Source organism: Prinia subflava, chromosome 5 (assembly GCF_021018805.1).
Source record: "Prinia subflava isolate CZ2003 ecotype Zambia chromosome 5, Cam_Psub_1.2, whole genome shotgun sequence".
In the NCBI taxonomy this organism is placed as follows: domain Eukaryota; kingdom Metazoa; phylum Chordata; class Aves; order Passeriformes; family Cisticolidae; genus Prinia; species Prinia subflava.
This window is the reverse complement of record NC_086251.1, coordinates 19,362,441-19,382,606: the sequence shown is the minus strand read 5'-3', so window position 1 is coordinate 19,382,606 and position 20,166 is coordinate 19,362,441. Positions and strand designations below refer to the sequence as shown.

The window sequence follows — 20,166 nt, the reverse complement described above, 5'->3', positions numbered from 1 at the left end:
CTGTCTACAACTGCCTGTCCTAACCTATTTGGAATAAATTTCTTTTCCATCAGAGCAGTGAGGTTCAGTGAGTACTATTAGCTAGAAAGATGTAAGTTGGTGTTCAAAATCCCTAGATTTAATTACAGTACTTTACAATTATTCACAAAAAAAATAAAGGCAGTAATAAAGGAGAACTTCCATAGTACAGTTGTTACATTTCTTAAACAAAATGCAAGGTCAATTTCACACAGAATACCAGTCTCAAGTGAATACAAAGTAACATGCTGTTCATTCTTCAGTGTCAGAATAGCCTATTCCCATCACAAACCTCAGACCTAGTGGAAAAGAAATACTTCATCACTTATAATAAGCTAGTGAAGTTTTGAAGAAACTGTGGAGAAAGGAGCAAGTAAATGGTTTGAAATTAACAGAAATTAAATAGAACAGAAAATAGAAACACCTATACCTCAACAATTCAACACATACTTCTAATACCATGCACATTCCTTCCTAGTCCACAGGCATAACAAACTAGAAGCGATACTAAAAAGAAACAAAACCAACCGAAAACTCTTTCATGGAAGGCTGGGATATCAAGTGCAGGCTGGCTGCCCTTCTTTCCTCACAGCTGGATTTCTCAGTGCCTCATCCTCTTCTCAGCAACTGCTGGGCCCAGGGGCTGCGGAGTGGGAGATTCCCAAGGATCTCTGACCCTCCTGCAAACCTGCTGCCACTGTCTCAGGCAGGGACCCCAGACTCAGGATGAAGAGCAGGCTGAAGCTCGGGCACATGAGGGGAGGCAGAGGGCAGTCCCTGTGCCCAAGGAGTGGCAGGAACAGGGGAGTGATCCCCAAAAAGGGGCCCTCAGTCTACCCAAGCCTCCTTCTCCCACACGAGCCCATCTCTCAGGCCACAGCCTCCCCAGTTCCCAGGATGGCCATACTTGGCCACATATGCTGCTGCCACAGTGGCCTCCCGATGCCATGACAGGATCCCTTCCAGACACTACACTCATTCACAGCACATATGCTCCTCTGCTAACTACTACTGTACTTTCAGAGGGTCACTACATCCTCTGGAGAGAAATGCAGGAGATGCCACGTGGCAGTCTTTCTTCACTGGCAGGAAAACACACCAGAAAACTGTATGAAGACAGACAGTGATCTCCTAACACCCTCTTTAACAAGGTTCCACCTCCTACTGAGGCAAGTTATTAAGCAGGGACTTTCACTCCCCTCTCAGACATGAGAAGGAGGAACCTGCTATTGTTACAGAACAGCTAAGAAGCAATGTGAACTCACTTTTACCCTTATTTATCAACCAAGTTTCCTGTAACTGAACCCCAGCTGCACTCCTATCTAGATGAGAACTATAAAAACACATTAGTGGATGAGTCAGCAGCGTACCCTTGTGGCCAGGAGGGACAGGTATCCTAGGGGGTATCAGGAAAAGTGTGGCCAGCAGTTGGAGGGTGGTGATCCTGCCCCTCTATTCAGCCCTAGGGAGGGCACATCTGGAGTGGAGTGCTATAGTCAGTCTATTCTACACGGTTCAAGCAAGAAAAGGAGCTACTGGAGAGGGCTTCAACAGAGGCCACAGAGATGGATTTGAGGTCTGGAGCATCACTTATGAGGAGAGACCGTGGGAGCTGGGCCTCTTTAGTCCAGAGAAGAAAAGACTGAGAGGACATCTCATTCTTGCATACAAATATCTAAGCTGGGAGCCAAGATGATGGTGCTGGACTCTTTCATGGTGCCCAGCAAGAGGAGCAATGGCCATGAACTAAATGACAAGAAGTTCCACCTTGACAGGAGAAAGAACTTCTTTACACTGAGGGTGGCAGTGCACTGGAACAGGCTGCCCAGGAGGTCATGGAGTCTCCCTTTCTGGAAACAATGAAACCCCACCTGCATATGCTGCTGTGTCACCCGCTCTAGGTGACCCTGCCTAGAACTAGATCATCTCCAGAGGTGCCTTCCAAGCCTGACAATTCTGTCATCCTGTGATCTTTTACATAATACGTTATACGTATACACACGCATCATGTGCATATACACGCCCTCTTATGACTGAATGCCCCAATAATCAATAGTTTTGACATGCTGAAGTGTGTAAATAAATCCAAACTAGTTAAAGATACTCCAAGACACCAATTCCCCAAAATTCAAGAGGTTCAAAATCTACAGTCTGCAGTGAATTTACAAGAGCAATTCTATACCAAGCAACAACTATATCCTCATCAATTCCTACACTATCTCAAGCCACAGGCTACTAAGCATTAATAAATAAAGACCTTAATTACCTGCAATAACTACAAACTAAGACATTAATCTTTCCTGCCCAAGTAGAGAAGATGAATAATTTTCCAGTAATTCCACATCAACTGCCAATTACAAATTTAAAATATTCCCTGGCCACAGCATTCAGTTAGATTTTTCCTATTTTGAATTCTTCCAATTAACTTCAAAACAAAAATGAAGATATCTTTACACTAAGAAATGTACATGAGGCCATAATAATATAAAATGCAAGCTCAACAATGCATAACTATCCAGAAGACACTTATGCACTGAAACATTAAGTTTAGTACCATTCAATTCAATTGCAGAAGACAGTATTACTTCAATATAATAATCTATAACCATCACCTATAATCATCACTCATCACCTACTATATGTCAGTTCGTGAACACATTTGCTTTGAAACTCTTTCAAAAAGGTTGGGCAGCAGATATACTTCCTGGCACAAAAGCAAAATACTGTAAGACAAACAGAATATCCACAAGAGTGTGTCTGGAACACCCCTCATTGTCGTAGTAAATCAAAGCAGGGTGGAGAAAGAAGAAAGTGCAAGAGCAGGTAGGTTAGAAGACAAAGTTAGAATCAGCCAGCTAGGAAGTAGTCAGAAAAAAGCTCCAAGCAAATGGAAGGCATGGCCACAAAGCCTGAATTGAAGACAGAACTGCAGCTTAGAAAGTGGTAAATGTGAACCTACCAAACCAGGTGACTTCAGCAGACATCAGGGACATGAAAAGTTTAAAATTTAAGTGGTTTCTGAATGCTTTAGGATAAGGCTTTATAGATGCAGAAGCTAAATCTACTGCTGTAGGAGAAGTTTAATAGTTTCTTACCTGTTACAACACAAAAGTTTTTAAAAATTAAAAAATCAGAACGTTTTGTATTCTTTCAAGCTTCTTGCCCATTACAGGGTATCCTGGCAACAGCAAAAAAATCTTTCAATCTACAGTACTAGCAGATTAGCAGGACTGAATTAGCATTGAATTAGATGAAGCAGATTTCTTCCTACAACGACAAAAAAAAAAGTATAATTTAATATTGTTAATAGGTTCTATTCAATAGCTCGACAACTGCATGAACTCTAAGGACTGTTTTGTAACAAATACAACACGTGAACAGAGGAAGGAAACAAATTGCTAGGAAGAAAAGTGTCAGTTCAGTGGAGCATACACTGAAAATAAAAATGAAAAGCAGCATGTCATCTGAAATACTTATTTACTTCGAAACCAATTTTAACATTTCCCTCCATTTTTGGGAGTCAGGGGAAGAAACTTCTTTGTCTCACTGCAATGAAACTGCCTTTATAATCTGCACTGCACCGAAATCTAACATAAATTCAGACTTTAGAAAAAGAACTATTAGCAATTTCCCATAAAGTAGCATCTTCAGATCTGGAAGATCTAAAATACCCATTATTAGAGCTTTCTGCAGTAGTTTTCTTCCTATCTTCATAAAGATTCTCTTATATTATTCTCATTTATCCACAAACCTGCACAGAAATAACCTGAGAAGCATTAAGAATGCCTGTTATGTTGGCACAAGTCTATAAAGAATTCAGCCAGTTTGAATCTGAAAACAGGCCAAGTAAAAAAACCCAACACAGACCACATCCAGGCTTCCAAAGTAGCAAGCTGAATCAAGATAGTATTCAGTCACCATTAGGAAAATCTCTACTTTTGATAGTTTAATGTTACTTTGCTTTTCACTGGAAGAATTAAAGAGCTCTATTAGGTATCCTTAACTGGCTTCAGACTGACACTTAACCTGTCTGTGCTTTAGTCAACACCAGATAGGCAAGAAAAAGCATCCTACAAACTGATTTTTCTTTCCAATTAGCTGTTTGTAGTAGTTGTAAGAAGAATTTCTACAACAAAAATCCACCTTCACTTTTCAGCACTTTGAGGGGCTTTTGGATTTTGCCTTTTAACACAGGTTTGAAGCAACACAATACTTTGGTTTCTTTTGGGAACATGGGTAATATTGTTTACAGAAAATAAAGTACTAACAACTAAGAAGGGTAGCAAAACCAGTGGAATGCTTATTGACTCATGTCAGTGACTACCCAGTATTTGGCTGAGAAGTTCTGCTATCAGTTCAGTATATCCAGTATATCTTCAGCTAAAAAACCCAAACTGTTCACCTCAAAAGCATTTCAAGTATTCTGCCAAAGAGAAGAATGCTTTTACACCTTCCATGTTAAAGGTAAGGAGCTATCTTCTAAGCTGGTTTTTGATCTTTGCAGGTTATTTAACAGATATAGATCAGAAAACCTAAAGATCATAGATTTAAAGAATAAATTGGGTTGGACAGGACCTTAAGGATAATTTTTGGGTTATTTTAGTAACCAATATACACATGAACTGAAGCTCATTGTAATACACTGACCATAATTCTCCTAAAGGTCTTTTAAATGTGTTTTTTCACCCACAGACCTTCAGGTCTCCATGCCTGACAGACCTGCCAATCCCCTGTGAGTCAAGTGATGAACTAGAGCAGAAAAAGTAAACAAATTTTATGGACTCAGTTCACTTTACTGAGTTGTCTAGGTTATTGTTTCTGCATTTTAAAAGTGTACCTATGTTCCAAAGCAGAGCTCCAAACAGGGAGAGAACATCACTTCTTCAGTTATGTCATGTAGAACAAAGTAAGAAGCCTGCTTGGTTTAATGCACTTCCAGAAGAGTTTACACATTCTTAAGGTCCACAGATTTCAATTGCTAGTAGAACTATCCAAATGAAAACCACTATTATTACTCCCCTTACAAGGATGTCTTTGTCATTTCTCTGTTTACTCAAACTCTTTCTGTTTGAGGACTTCAGTGTCTAAATACCATTGTCTAGCACTAAAACAGTTGGCTTCTGAATTCAATACAGTGGGACTACATAGTAAATTAGAGACACCAGTGTAATCAAAATTAGCAAGATACTTGGAGTGCAAATTAGCAAGATAGTTGGAGTGCATGTATTGCAGCACAGCCTGTGAATGGTGTGCCACCAGAACCCTGCTTTGGTCAATCAGGACTTTTTCAGTCCACCTCAGAATCTGCACGAGTAGAAAGATCGGTCTGAAGACTGACTTACACTTAGTGGTACATATGGTTTATTAACTCAGACTGTTCCTTTCTGCAGAACAGATGAGGTATCGCATTATGAAAAAAGGGACAAACCCCCACCCCCAAAACCCCAGAGGAGTTCTTTCCATAATAATGTACATTACATAAATAGTGTAAAAAAAGAATCACCTGGCTGGATGAGGTTCAAGTCCATTTAAATCTGACTTTCCTACATCCAGGGATGACTTACACTCAGCAATTGTTGAGCCAAGTTAATACAGTCCTGTCATGAAGAAGTATCAAATGATGGAAGGTCAAAACCTTAGACCTGAAGGTAACATGCGAGGGCAGGATGGAAGTACTGTCATGTGTACAGACAGATTACATTCAAACACAGAACTATGAAGACTCATCACAACCAAGACCCCATCCATGTTCATGTTTATCTGATAGACCCAGAAAATAAAGCAAGACACAACTACCTATGATCTATCGTCACATGAAATGCAATAGCATGGCAAAGTCTGTTTGAAGTATGACCTAACAAACTTTATTCACCCAGTTTTAGATAAGAGAATCACTATGTGGTCAGTTGCCAGAAAGAGGACTAAACTGATTTTATTAATACTACATGAACTGGGCCATGTCTGTTTCTGAAACCATTCCCATGCATTTCTATTGGCCCAAACACTGAAACCAAACAAGTGTCCCTACTAATAGAAACCAATGCAACATCCCGGTAAAAAAGTTTAAAAACTGCGAGCCCCTGAATCATGCTGCTCTAACAGTAATTCACTGCATGGATTACCTTATATAACTTCATACATCTGAAATAAAGTTGTTACATAAGCTTGACAAAAACACTAGCAGAACACCAGCATCTCTTCTGGAATGTAATGGTCTGGACTACAATCAATAAAGAGAAGCACAGGGCATGGGAGGGTTTACTTCTATCACCTCTCTGGGGCAGAACTAGTCCAAGAATTTTTATGCAACACACATGAAAGACAGCTGAAGCACAAAATAGTAGAATCTTTTCCCTTCTTCCACTGGCTTACTGGCCCAGAAAGATCCCCCAGTGAAATTACAGTCTAGCAATACAAAACTGTTTAATGTAACATTGCACTTGTAACACTGTGAAATCATAATTTAAGACTCAGCATTGTTTCCTACCACACCTCTCCAAACATCAGGTGAGAAAAATCAAAGTAATGTGCACTTCTTAACACATGAGAACACTCGTGTTACCACACAATCTGCAACATCTCTTCCCATAAACTTTTAAGTAACCCCTTGGACAGAGAGTTCTCAAAGAGACTTGACCTGAAAGTGTTGTCCACAACCATCAATTTGGTAGTGGTGAGAGCTGAAGGGCCAAAAGATTGCTGCATCTGAACTAGTCTAGAATTCCCATTAGTGAACTAATTAAGTTAATGGAAAAATCTTCATGATAACCAAGGCAACTTTAAAACACTAAGAAGCACCTCACACTTTAAATGCTTTGACTATCATTTTCCAACACTTTGCTTAGAGGATAGATTTGTATGCTGAGATGCCACCATCCACACTCAGAATGAGGATAAGGACTGAAATTCCTCATGGTCTCTCACAGGAGTAATTTAGGATGCTGCATTAGCTTATGCAAAGCAGCTTTGTTCTACCCCTTGCTGTGCAGTCAGCCTCTGTTGGCTCCCCAACACTGATGAAACTTCTGCCAAGACATTTCCAAACGAAGAAACCTACTCCCAAAGCGGCAAATGCAGGAGAAAGAAGCGAAAAGAGTTTTTCTGCCATGCCCATGGGATGAAACAGCTCCAAGGGTCTATCAATCACCGAGGCCAGTGCAGCCAAGGAAGAGGAACAGTGCAGCATTAGGGACAGTGCAATCAGGATCTGACTGTTCCATCTTTGTCCTAACTTATATCACCTCAAGCCTGCTCAGGATTACAGAGTAAAAGCTCTCCTGAATCCAATAAATAAGATAGGTGATGTTGAATTTGGAAAATTCAGCATCAGTTCTACTGTTATCTCAAACAGTTGATATTTTGCAAGTGTAAATGAGTCCTGAATTCTTGTACTACTATACTACTACTCTGGAAATGCAAAAAAAAAACCCCAGAAATACTGACTCACTGCTTTAGCAGTAAACTTAACTTTTTTGTATGAACATTTTAGAAACAACTACTATAACCTAAAGACACAGCCTGAAGTTGAAAGGCATGAATTTTACCAGAGGTTTCTTTCATGCATGTGTTTTACTCTGTTCACTGTATTAGTTCCAAGACAGCAAGGGTTTGGATATTTTTCCCTCAAGTTCATCCTCCTATTCCCCTTGTGGATTACGCCTTGAAAGTTGAACATAAGTCAAATTTTGAGGCACATGAAAAACACATGGAGGTAAAAGAAAGCTACTTCAACTTCTAACCAGGACACCAAGGTTCTTTCTGTATAGACAGTGCATTCATGTCTATTATTTGCTTTATTTTTTTCATGCAAAATCTCAGTCTTGTTAAAAAGAATACTCAAAGACCATTTGCAGTTCAGAAATGAAGTCAGCAGCTTCTAGGAGCACATCAATGTTTTGCCTCCTGAAGCTCCAGTCCAGTACAGCTGCTGCCAGAACTGGAGTGGACTCTTGCATGAAGATAGCAACTTCAAAATTAAATCCAAAGCAGTTTGTAACTTCTTGCTCAACTCTTCACTTTCATTAAAGATTTCTGGGACCTGTTGTTCAGGTAACTTGAATTTTCATTGTAAGTTTCATGAACTGCACTAGTTAAAGGCTCTGGGCAAGAGTATCTTCCCAGTCTTCCTCATACTAAGCTTTACAAAGCCATTAAAATAAGTTTTGACACCTGCATGTTCTTAAGTTCTTTCAATTAAGATATCAAGAAATGCTACCATATATTGAAAAAACTGACAGAACTATTCAACCCACCCTACGTGCATATAGAAGCTAAACAATCCCTTAATGACAGTATCATAAACATGTTTTGCTTTTCAAAATGAAAGTTAGAATCACTAACGCTCTTCAAAGAGTGTTCAAATCTACCATCATGAAAAGAAAAGTTGAAGATATTTCTTCTTTTAATCTTTAATTTAAGCAAGTTTAAACATCATCTATTTTGATTTACTCATGGGCAAAGACTACTAAAATTACTTGATTTAACAAAGAGCTTAAACTCCATCTATACTTTTTTTCTACACTACCAGCATTTTCAAGTTTAACAATACAATCCCTAGGACAAAAGTAGAAAAGCTCTTCCAGTGCCAAGCAAGAGAAATAAAACACAGAAGCAGCACCTACATACAAGGTGAATGATGCTACTTTAGCATATTCACTTCTCTAGATTTTGGTATTTGCATTTAACAAAATGCTTTAGTGCTATCTGGAATCTTCCCCAGCCTAGTGCCAATCTTACAGCTTTATTTGAGCCTTTAACCAAACAAGAGCACCACTTTCCTCCACAGAACATACCCTGTATATTCAGGGAAAACAGTCTACAAAACAGTTTCCCCAACTCTGCAGATATCCTGAGGATGAAGTTAAGTACTTAGAAAAGAAAAATATTGTAATACATATGGAATGTCAATTAAGTACTTGATGCCAAACAGTCAGATTAATTTATCACTCAAACACCAAGACAGCTGAATAGTGACTCAATATCCTCCTTCTGTAATACAGAGTGCTACAAGGGCAACTGTCCAATGTTACTTAAACAACGAGCATTAAAAAAGCATGACCAGCTTGACTTTTTGAGACTCATCTTAGAAAACTAAGAAAATAATGCTCTAAACAGGAAGATTTCACCAATTCTCATCTACAGAAGTTTAATGAATTACCATCATTTTTAGTTAAGTACGTGCAAAAGTATGTTCCAGAAAAGAAATTAGAAACCCAGCAAAATCATGAAACTTCAGTCCAAAAAGCCTTCCCAGTGAAGTCAGAAGTGGCTATTAAGCTAATGCTGTCTTTCTTTCCCATTCCCAGTCCCACAGGCAATTTATATTTTGGAAACTCCAGTAATGTGGGTTTTGCCATGCTGTGCTTTTACAAACCACACACAGAGAGCAACCATACAACATTTTTTTAGGCACAGGTGCCTCTGGTGTCTCAACTAAACAGAACTAATGCTTTCACCATGGAACTCTTCCATTTTGCTGGACAATAGCATAAAAATCAAGACTGCCCAACAGAACAAGACACCTTCTTCCAAGTGCAACACTCAGCCTAGTTTAATGAAAAAAAAAGAAAAAAAAAAGCTGAATTTCCAGTAAAAAATGCCAAACCTACTATTTTCTCTGTAATCGTCAAAATAATCTTTTAAAAATTCTACTTCGATGCTTCTCTCTGGAGCATCAGAGAAGCAGATTTGTTTGAGTGCTTTTCAGAATTCTACTGCAGTTGCAAGTGGCAACTATGGGGCAAGTCTGTCTCAAAGATTTAGCAGCAGCTCTTAATAACACTGTTTCCAAAGGGTGATTAGTCTAACTACACTGAAGTGACCATAAGCTGTGCAATAGCATAAGGACCCCAGTATGTACTTGCAAACAGAGTTTTAAAAACCCATCCAAGCAATATGCCACAGCTAAGGGACACAGTGTCCTTTTGAAATGACCCTTCCTTCAACTGGCTGTCTCCTTTCATTTCCTTTGTACCCTTTCAGGGGAGGGCTACCACAAAGTAACTCATCACAGCACTTTCAGCATCCATTCCCTTCCTTCAAGTTCTTTCTCTAACTACCAATCTATCTGCCAACAGTTTTCTCCTGCTGCAAGAAGAGTATCAACCAAGTGTTACTTTACTAACTAGGAATTACTGAACACACACTGTTAAAACTAATCCCAATGCAAGACTGAAAACAGCATTGATAGGCTATAGTTACACAAAACTACAGTGATACTTCTGTGCCCTACACCCACTCAAGAGATTTACAGCATAAAGTTTCAAAGAAGCAAAGCAATTTAAAACGAAAGCTCAGAATTTAAAATAGTATTTATTACACCATTACATGATAGAGGCCTAAAGAGAAATACCCTGCTGAGCCAAAGACTTACAAATCAATTTACTTAAGACCTGAACTTGAGTCGTCTATCCTTTTCAGTAACATTTAGGGTTCCACACAGACTTTTGTCAAGACAGTCTTATTACCATTCTGAAAAGTCAAGTTACTGCTATGCCAAGTGGCACAGAAATTAACTTAGTTTGAAATGCCTTGAAGTCTGTAACAAGACTTCTTAGGTGTTTTCACTCAATATTCACGACCTACAATAATTTTATTTTAAAAATTGCTCATTTGAATAACCTACAATCCCTTCTTCTTATGAGGATGAGATCAGTACCATTTTACAAATTTTTATTGTCTCTATAAATAATTTTATTCCTGGCTGCATGGGGCTACAATTTCAACCTGGGAGGGAAAAAACCCAACCCTACTGTATTCTAATCTCCAGCCTTACAGCTAGGATTGCAAGTTAAACTTAGAATTCCCAAGTCCAAAAGAGGGGAAGATTGGACCAGAGCATTTCAAAGAAAAAAATCTCACACAAGTATCAACATCATTGCTTTCTGTTATGCCCTAAAAGGCATCCAGTTTCCCATAGTGAAAAACATCTGCAGGTGTTTCCTATAATAAATAAATATATAAATAAGTAAATATATAAACCCCATGGGTTTTTCAGACTTTGAATCTTTTTCCCACAGACACCCTCATACATAAAAGATTCAGAATTATTCTCATCTGCCTTCAATAGTCTTTCTCTCCAATTCCAATCTGGGCAACTGAATTCCCTAGTCAATAACCAAGGCATTAGGGATTTAGACTTGTAACTTGCATTTTTGCAAATTACAAATTTGCATTTTTGAAGCAGAGCATCCAAGCCAAGCATAGCAGGTACTCAATCAGCTATGTTAAAGTTCTTTGGGTTTTGTTCTCAAAATAAGTCATATTTAAGTACAGCAGGAAGGCATACTGGACAAGGCAGACAAAGGAAAAAAGTATGTGCCTATCTATGACTGAAGTCATATTAAGATAACTGCACCTGGCACAACTACTGAGTAATTAAAGCAATCAAGCATTAATGGGTTGAGAAGTTTGAAGTTCAGTCTTCAATCACATATTACTCGTATAAGAAAAAGCACATATTATTCATATCAGAAAAATGTATAAACTTTTATATTGTGACTCTAGAAGAGAGCCTTAGTCCTTACAGTACTGGCAGGCAGCCTGAAAAGACACATTTAGTATTTTATGTTGATCATTAAGAAAGGCAGATCTCTCAATGTTGCATTTACCATCTCCTTTATCAAACGAATTTCACTAAATACAGTGCTCAGAGAACAATTTCTTGCTCTTTAGATGTGGATTAAAGCTGTAACAAAGAGCCCATCATCAGCATCAAGTGCACACTGAGAAGGATCCTTTGATGAATGTTTGCTTGTCCCAGCCGATAGGAAGAACTGATTCCTCACAGCCAGATCACAGAACTTTCTACAGCTCTCTCACAGATCATGAAAAGACACCTACATATCACTGCCCCTCAGAGCTGCCATGAGCAGTGAAACTCCTCCTTTGGAATAACCAGAAAGAACAGAGAAGGACAAACACGAACGATGGGAACAAAACCCTTGTGCTGCTGCAACTTGTAGGTGCACTTGCACCTAGACTGCCCAACACTGACATGAAATGGACGTTGAGTTCCTAGAGGAAGGGGATGCTTACAACAGTAGGAACCCTCCCTCACTCAAAACTGGGTCTGTCCCTGCTACCACTACAGTTTTGTTTTAGCTGTCTCTAAACTTTCCATCCTTTTCCAAGAAGTTTGGTGACAACAGCTGAAGTTAGCAAAAGTAATGTACTACTTTTTATTTTCTAGAAGACTTGGCTTTCAGTTACATGGACATCCAGCAAGTCCATCAAGACAGTAGCAGAAGAAATAACATGAATTCAAATTCTGCAGTTCAAACCAGACTTAAAGTTTACAGCTGAACTCTTAAGATAGGGAACTGGTCAAAGTAGTAGGTACATGGTAAGCAAGACCAGAATACGGAGAGCATTACTTCTGCAAATCACAAAAAGGAAAAGTTTTTTCAGCAATACCTCACCTATGATTTTTGTCTTAATGAAACTTAGAGTAATTGAAAGAAAGCACAAACAACAACAAAAAACCACACAAAACCCCTTTTTCTTCTCCCCGCACTAATTATATCAGAAACACAAGACTTGGTTTCCACTATACCTACAAAAAAAGCAAATAGCACTGTATTTTCACCAGTTCTATGAGAATCATTAGTTGTATAAGCACTCTGCTACAAAGATGCAGAAATCCTCCCCGTGGAGGCAGTGGCTTACACTCCTTTCATAATGCAAACATACTGAAATAATACCAACTTGTAGCAAGGCAAGCCTTGAGAGTATCTGCTACTCCCTTGTTTCTGCTCTAACAAAGGCTCAAACCAGTTACAATACAATGGAAAATGCAATCACACCTGCACTAGCATTGCCTACAGCCACTGCATAAAGCACTACTTGAAGCTTTTAATCTATCAATTAGGTTATTCCCACAAGAGAGAAATGTGCAGTACACAACTGAGGATTAGAGTCTTAGGCTTTGCTCTTCTAAAGGAACATCATGTACATTTACAGAATAGTTTACAAAATAATGGGATTCGCTTCAAAAACCCACAGCAGAAGTTAAATTTGTACAACAAAATCTTATTTTATACACTGGTATCCAGTTAGAAATCCTGCCAATGGTCACTCAAGAAGGGAACTCACCCACTGTGTAACAGGGGTGGAAGGCCTGGGATTCACTTCTGTAATTAACAATCAGAATATTTTTAGTACTGAAATAACTATTTTAGAACACATCTAATTAACTCAGAAACTACTTTTTACTAAAAATTTGAGGGTTTTATCCTCTAGCCCAACTGTGCTTTTTTACAAACTGGAAATCACATGGCCGTGTCCCAAGCCTCACGCAGGACAGGCCTGGGCATCCTAAAAAAGCTTCAGAGATTTCTTCATGTTTAAAAGCATCTTTTGGGGCCCCACAAGGCCATGTACTACACCTCCTTACAGACACACAATTTAAAATGCATAAATGTCTGGAACCATCCCGCTCAAAACGAAATTGGATAAAATTTTAAGAACATTCCAAGGAAACTAATCAATCCTCAAATCTCACCACTGGGCAGTTTCTGCTTGTGCACACATACATTTTTTTTATTCTCCTTTCCTTCATTATCAAATCCCCACTATGCATTTCCCAGGCACTCTTCTCTGCCATTCTGCCAACGTGCCTAACAATATAAATCTCCTCTCCAGTGGAGCATTACAGCTTCCCTGGTCCACAAGGTTGTACGGTGAGCTGCTTTTGCTATTCTTTTCCACACTGGCATGCAACATACTGCACAGATTTGTCACTGAGCTTTTCAAGTTTAAGAGGGAAAGATATACCCATTGAACAGAATTAAGGGATGACTATGTATGAACTAACAGCATGAAGAAAAAAAAAGTCAAAGGGTTAGGCAGTAACTTTTTTGCCAACTCCTAATCATATATATAATTTCAAACATGCTTCTTGACATGTTATATAAGCTAATAAATAATAAAGGGTCACAAAAGTCTTGTATTTCATACCAACAATTTTTTTGCCAATATTATGTGAAGAGCTATTCCACAAACAGGGAAGCTTAAACCACATGTCCTCCCAATCTTCTCAAGTCAGTCTATTTCACTTCCTGAGAAGTGTCCCAAACTAGCTATAAAGCTACACATAATATCCAAGAGTAGAAAAATATTTTACTTCAGTTGCTTAGTAGCATATAGTTTCTAAAACAGATGCTGGCACCCTGACACACTACAGAAACAATTAAACATGCTATGCAGAGCTTTCAACATGATGTTCGTGCTCTCTGTGTGTCGTCTCCTTGATCTTTCAGGCTTTCTTCCCATCTCAAAAATCTCAGGATCACTTGTTTCTCAAGTTCTTTGCTCTCTTCTGCCAACTTACCAAAACAAGACAACACAAGCAAGATATTACTTCTCATTTACCTATACTTATTGTGAAAAGTTTTGCCAAAAACAATGGCTCTACATCTTGCTCTTAGGACAACCCAATCGGACATCTGTTCTTCTAGAATTTGGGTGTCAGATATTAACTTGAGATAACACAGTGTTCCTAAACCTGGCATACGAGATGGTGGAGTACACAGCAAGCTTAAGGATCACAAGCGAAGGTGCTACTACAAAAGACTAATCTAGAGGGCAGACAATGAGCTAGCTGAAGCCATCCTGCCTTACCACAAAGAGAGATCACTGTGCTCATACCATCACCTCTTCTGCCCAAGCACAAAAGCCATGGTTCCCACCACAGTTCCAAAGGCCACAAATTAACGCAGTTACCCAAGAAAAGTGAATACAGAAGTCTCCCACATACAAAGATGTTGTATACTATGCTAAAATACTGAAGCTATAAAAATGGTTTATTGCAATATAGTTACAAAGAGCAATCTTTAACTGTAGAGTTAAGTACACACTTCAAGGCTTTTTAAGCACTTGGACAGAACAGGGCATTAATGGCCAGATAGGAGAGTGGACCAGTGGACTTCTTTAACACATTTCTCCCTTCTGTCCCAACCTTCTGATGGGTTGGTTTTGAGCCAACTCTTTAGCATTTCACAGTACATGCACGTCAAGCTTAAGCTGAGTAAATAAGCAAAGATGTTGAGCCATAACAACAGAGTTCACTCTCTAAACTGTCAACACTAAAGCTATATACACAAATTTCTGCTCCAATACTGCTAAATTCGGGTTCTATCTACTAATTCCCTTGAATTTCACTCTAGGAACATGATCTGATTCTCTGAGTGGCACACAGGCTACAGCATCACCTCCCTCAAGTGCAAGACAGAAGCAATCCAAAGGAAAAAGTCACTTCTGGTCACTTCAGCAACTCAGCAGAAGTGAGCAGCTTGCAGGCAGCATTGTGAAGAGACACATAAACTACTCGGTATCTTTAATTCCATAAGGGATTAACAGCTAGTTGAATTGTATTTTTAAAGAATCCAAAGCTGTGATGCTTACAGCAGTTTACATACAAATCTAACTGGCTTGTAAAGAAGCTGCAATGCACTACCCTTCTTAAAGGCATTCCTGTTAAACAGGTTGCTTTTCCGGAATTTCTAAGCTACAGCTTTCACTTAACTCAATGTTCTCCTAGGTCATTGTAAATAGACCTCATCAACAGTTCTTCTGGCCCAAGCAGTATTTCCAAGTAGTTTAGAAAATAAATTCCTTTAGTAACTCAGACAGTGACAGGATTCAATGCCTATACATTCTGCTTTTCAAACAGAACACAAATAAGAAGAATACCTTATGTTCAAATAATATCATAGATGGACAAAACAAGTAACTTAAGTGAACGCAAACAGGTACTTAAAAATACAAACTCTCAAGAAAATCACAAACTGGATTATCACTTTCGCATGGTGTCTCAGTAGCAATTTACATACTGAAAGGTAATTCTGCAGAAACTCTTGCAAGCTCCAGTTAGTCTATGTCTTGCTACTGAAAACATAAATAACACAGAGCTAAGTAATCAGAGTCTTATCTGAATGTCTGTTGCACTGGAAATAGACCATACAGTTCAAATAACTGCAACAATCTTTCTGGAACACTGAAACAGAGAGAATTCCCATCTTTCAGCATCCCAGAAAAAAAAAAACAAACCACCACACAGGTATTTGCAATCCAAAGACACACTGCACTGTTAGAGTACCTTTAGACTCATTCCTCTGAAGGACAATTTAAACCTAAGTAATACAACCAGCAGTAATTTTTTTCAGTTACCAACATAGCAAAGGATCCCTTCCAAAAGCTATCCACTTACTCCTAAGTTTCCTCCACTCTTTCACTCAGAACACGTTTTTAAAATAGCAACACACCCATTCAAAGTATCCCACTATTCTGACTTAAACAACATTTATGCTGACAGAAACGATCTTTAGCCTCAATTGCACTTATGTCATACAAGATAGTCTCATATGACACTAAATAGCCTAAAACACTAATTCCCTCTTACACTTCGGGAAGTTCTTAGCAACCAACACAAAACAAAACTCGAAAAACTGGCAGGTTCTAAGTGAGATTTTGCCAAACATATTTAACAGCAGTTAAAGCTTACCGAAACACTTCTACGCTCTTAAAGCATTATGGTTCGGAGCAGCTGCCCAGTTAAAACCCCACACCAGCCCAACCGTCCCAGCAGCGAGCCCCGCGCGGCGCCCAGGGGCAGAAGCGGCGGCGGCCAGGAGGGCCCGGCCCGGCCCGGCCTCCCCGCCGCGCCCCGCGCCCCGCAGCCGCGCCCCGGCCGCTCCGGGCCCCGCGCCGCCGGTGCGGGAGGCCGCGCACGACCGGCCCCGGCGGCCCCGCCGAGCCCCGGCCCGGTGCCGCCCGAGCAGCGCCCGGAGCCCCCGCAGGGCCGTGAGCGGGCGCCAGGCCCGTGCCGCCGCGGAGGAGCCGCCGCCGGAGCGCTGCTCCCTGGAAAGCGGCCGAGCGGAGATCACGGCGCCGTCCCGGCCGTACCTCGGCAGCGCGTCCCCCACCACAGGCCCCGGGTGCCTCCGCTCAGGCGGGAAAACCTCCGCTCGCCACCATCACCGACGCTCCAAGATGGCGGACATGGCAGCTCCGGCGAGCCCTCCTCCCCCTCCGCCCACCTGCCAATCACCTCGCCCCGGCACCGCCCCCTCCCCGGTTCGCGCCTTCCTATTGGACGCTGTGCCGAGCTCGGCCTCTCACTGGCCGCCTGGCCAATGTCAGTCACCCGTCTGCGCGACTGCGACAGGGTGGGACGCGGATGGCGGCGGGCTCTCGGCTTCCCGTTGGCAAGTCAGCGCATGGGGCGGGTGCACCTCGATTCCCACCTTCCCGGCCTAGCAACAAGGCAACGTCACGCTGACAGGCGTCTCACTCCACCAACAGAGAAAGCAGATTCCTTTTAAAAATAAACCCGTTCCGTCCAATCCGGAGAAGAGGCGCTCGGAGGCCGCGGCGGGGGGGCGGGAGCCAGCGGTGGCGTCCGTCCCGCAGCTTCACCCGCCGCGCCTCGCCATTGGCCAGCGCGCGGGGCCACGCCCCCGGGGCGCGCGCGGGCGCCAAACTGCCTGACAACAGGCCGGGTGGGGGGGGCGGGCCAGAGAGCCCGCCTGGGATGCGCCGGTGGCGGGGTCGGTGCCCGCCTTCTCCGCCTGCGGGACTTGCCTTCTTCTGAGCCTGCCTCCAACGCTGCCTAAGATCCGGCAGTGTGTGTTTTATTAAACCATAGGACCGTTAAGGTTGGAAATGACCTAACTTTAAGGTGATCAAGTCCAGGCGTCAGCCAGCAACACCTTGCTTACCACTAAACCGTGTCCCTGAGTTCCACCTGCCTTTTGAACACTTTTAGGGATGTTGATTGCACCACTTCCCTGGGAAACCCTTTCTAATTCATGACCATTTTTTCAGTGAAGACATTTTTCCTAATATCCTATCTAAACCTCCCCTGGTGCAACTTCGGGCCATTTCCTCCTATCCTGCTTGTTGCTGGGAGAAGAGGCCAACCCCCACCTGGTTCCATCTGCCTTTGAGGCAGTTGTAGAGAGTGATAAGGTCTCCCTTGACCCTCCTTTTCCCCAGGCTGAGCACCCCCAGCTCTCTCAGCTGCTCCTCACAGGATTTGTGCTCCAGACCCTTCTCTGGACACGCTCCAGCACCTCAATGTCTTTCCTGTAGTGAGGGGCCCAGAACTGGACACAGCACTCAAGGTGTGCCCTCACCAGTGCCCAGTACAGGGGGACAAACACTGCCCTGGTCCAAACACTATTCCCGATACAGCCCGAAGTGCTCTGGAATGAACGTGTGTGAGATCCACAGCGGGTGCTGCGCCTCAGCCTTGGCAAACCTCGCTGGCCGCCACCTGAGGAGCTGCTGGCGTGGCTGCTGTGCCGCAGCCCTGCTTGGCCGAGCGCGGCGGGCACGGATCTCTGCTGGGAAGCTGAGGTGACACACACCTGAGCAGGCAGCTCTTGTGCCCCACAGCTGGCAGAGGACACCCACGGTGCGTGTTGAGCGCCGTGTCTTTAAGGCGTGAACAAATTCTGGCCAGCCAGGATGCTCTTGGCCTTCCCTCACAAAGCCTCCCAAATCACCTCTGCCCAAAAAGGTGATGACCCCTCTGGCTCCAGCCCCTTGGCTTCTCAGGGCAGCCTTCCTGGTTTCAGAATGTCACTGTCAGGATGTCCATGTCCTTGTTGGAGACCACCCAGCTGTGGTCAGCAGCACATCGCTGTGGGCAGCAGGTTACCATCAGGTACCTGCTTTGCCTGATGTCCACAGGTTTTGTCTAGTTTTGGTGGGCTTTAATGGGATTTTGTGAGGTTTCAATGCGGTTTTGACTGGTTTCTTATTAAGCTGGCATGGGCTAGTTAAGGCAAGAACTCATTAATTTATTTATTTGCACTAGGGAAAGAAACAACAGAGCTGAAATGACATTTTAGCATTAGGGTAGTTCTTGCAGGCTTTTTGTGTAGAGGATGTGAAAACTGAAGGGTAGCACTGTGTTTATTTATTTACATTATTTTATTTATATATGTTATTATGTACCACTTTAACTTCATTTTGCATCAACAGTCTAGAACTCCAACTTAACTCCAGTACAAATAGTGTATCTTCACATCTTTTACATGCTCATCTGACAAAGTTAAGCTCAGTATAGCTGTGCTTACATCTTACCAAAAGTAGCTGTGCTTACATGCTTACTGAAAAAGTCTGCAGGTCTGCTCCCACGAAGACAAAGCTAGTGATATTACAAAGAGACAAAGAGCTAGTGATATTACAAAGAGAAACAGTGAGGGTGCTACTGTAGAAAGCAGCACCTTTTTCAGGAGAAAAACAGTGATCCAAGGTAGAAATGGGCTCAAGCCCTGGTCTACAAGAATAAGGTGCTAATGGGAGCCTGTCTCTACATAAAACACCTTGGGGTTTGGAGAAAGGGATAGTGTAATAGCAGTGTAAGTGCTTTACAGCGTTTGCTTACCTTTCTCTGTGTGTCCTTTTCAGATCAGAGGGACTCCATATCTTCTCCTTCGCAATGGTATTCTGTTCAAGAATTTCAAAATAGGATATAGACTGCTTGGGGTTTCTGTAAATACCGAAAAATAGGTTAAGATGCTTGCTTCTAAGGAGAAGGTAGCTACCAGATTTACAATAGCTGCAAACAGGCTAACGTGGCCTGGCCTTTGTGCTTTGTCCAGAAACTGTTGCCAGCTGCTCAGGTGCTTGGTTTCGTAATGCTTATTGCATAAAAAGCTGGCCACGGCGTCAGCTTTCTTTGTGTTCCTGCGTCTTTCCTACCAGCTGACCAAGCTTTGGTTCCTGTCCTCTCTGCAGGCATTACTGGTTCTCCCGAAGATTGAATTGCAGCGTGCATTATCCTGCTAAGAGCTGTGCTTGTGCTTGCTCCCCTTCAGTATATGATAGCACATCCCTGTTTTACAAAGCCTCTGTGAAGCAGCTCTCCTCCCCAAGCCGTGAGCCTGGTGGGTTGCTTCCTTTAATAGGATATTGGTGGCTGCCAGCACAGACACATGATCATCTCATTCTGCCTGAATAAGTTAGTGGAGCTGCAGCAATTATGGATACATGTGATCTTAATGTGTCACGAACACATGGTAAAAACTCAGCAGCATGAGAAGTATTTGCTGTTATCTACTGCACAGGGTTACACAGCTAGGTCTCTGAGTATACAGCCTGGTTTTTGCCTTCTTCTTCATGCAAGCAGATTTATTTAGT

General features: G+C 41.8%; 1 protein-coding gene across 6 annotated transcripts in view; it reads right to left on the bottom strand.

The window, feature by feature from the left end:
- PPP6R3 (protein phosphatase 6 regulatory subunit 3) overlaps nucleotides 1-17,049 on the bottom strand; it is a 50,956-nt gene extending 33,907 nt beyond the window's left edge. For 2 of the 6 annotated variants that reach the window (XM_063398291.1, XM_063398296.1), the window contains exons 1-3: nucleotides 16,921-17,012; nucleotides 5,522-5,615; nucleotides 3,114-3,285 (exon numbers count right to left, since the gene is read on the bottom strand). The gene's annotated coding sequence lies outside the window, so the exon portion shown is untranslated. Of the gene's footprint in view, nucleotides 1-3,113; nucleotides 3,286-5,521; nucleotides 5,616-16,920 lie in introns of all 6 variants that reach the window. The other 4 variants (XM_063398297.1, XM_063398293.1, XM_063398292.1 and 1 more) reach the window with 4 other exon arrangements.
- Between the last annotated feature and the right edge of the window lie 3,117 nt (nucleotides 17,050-20,166).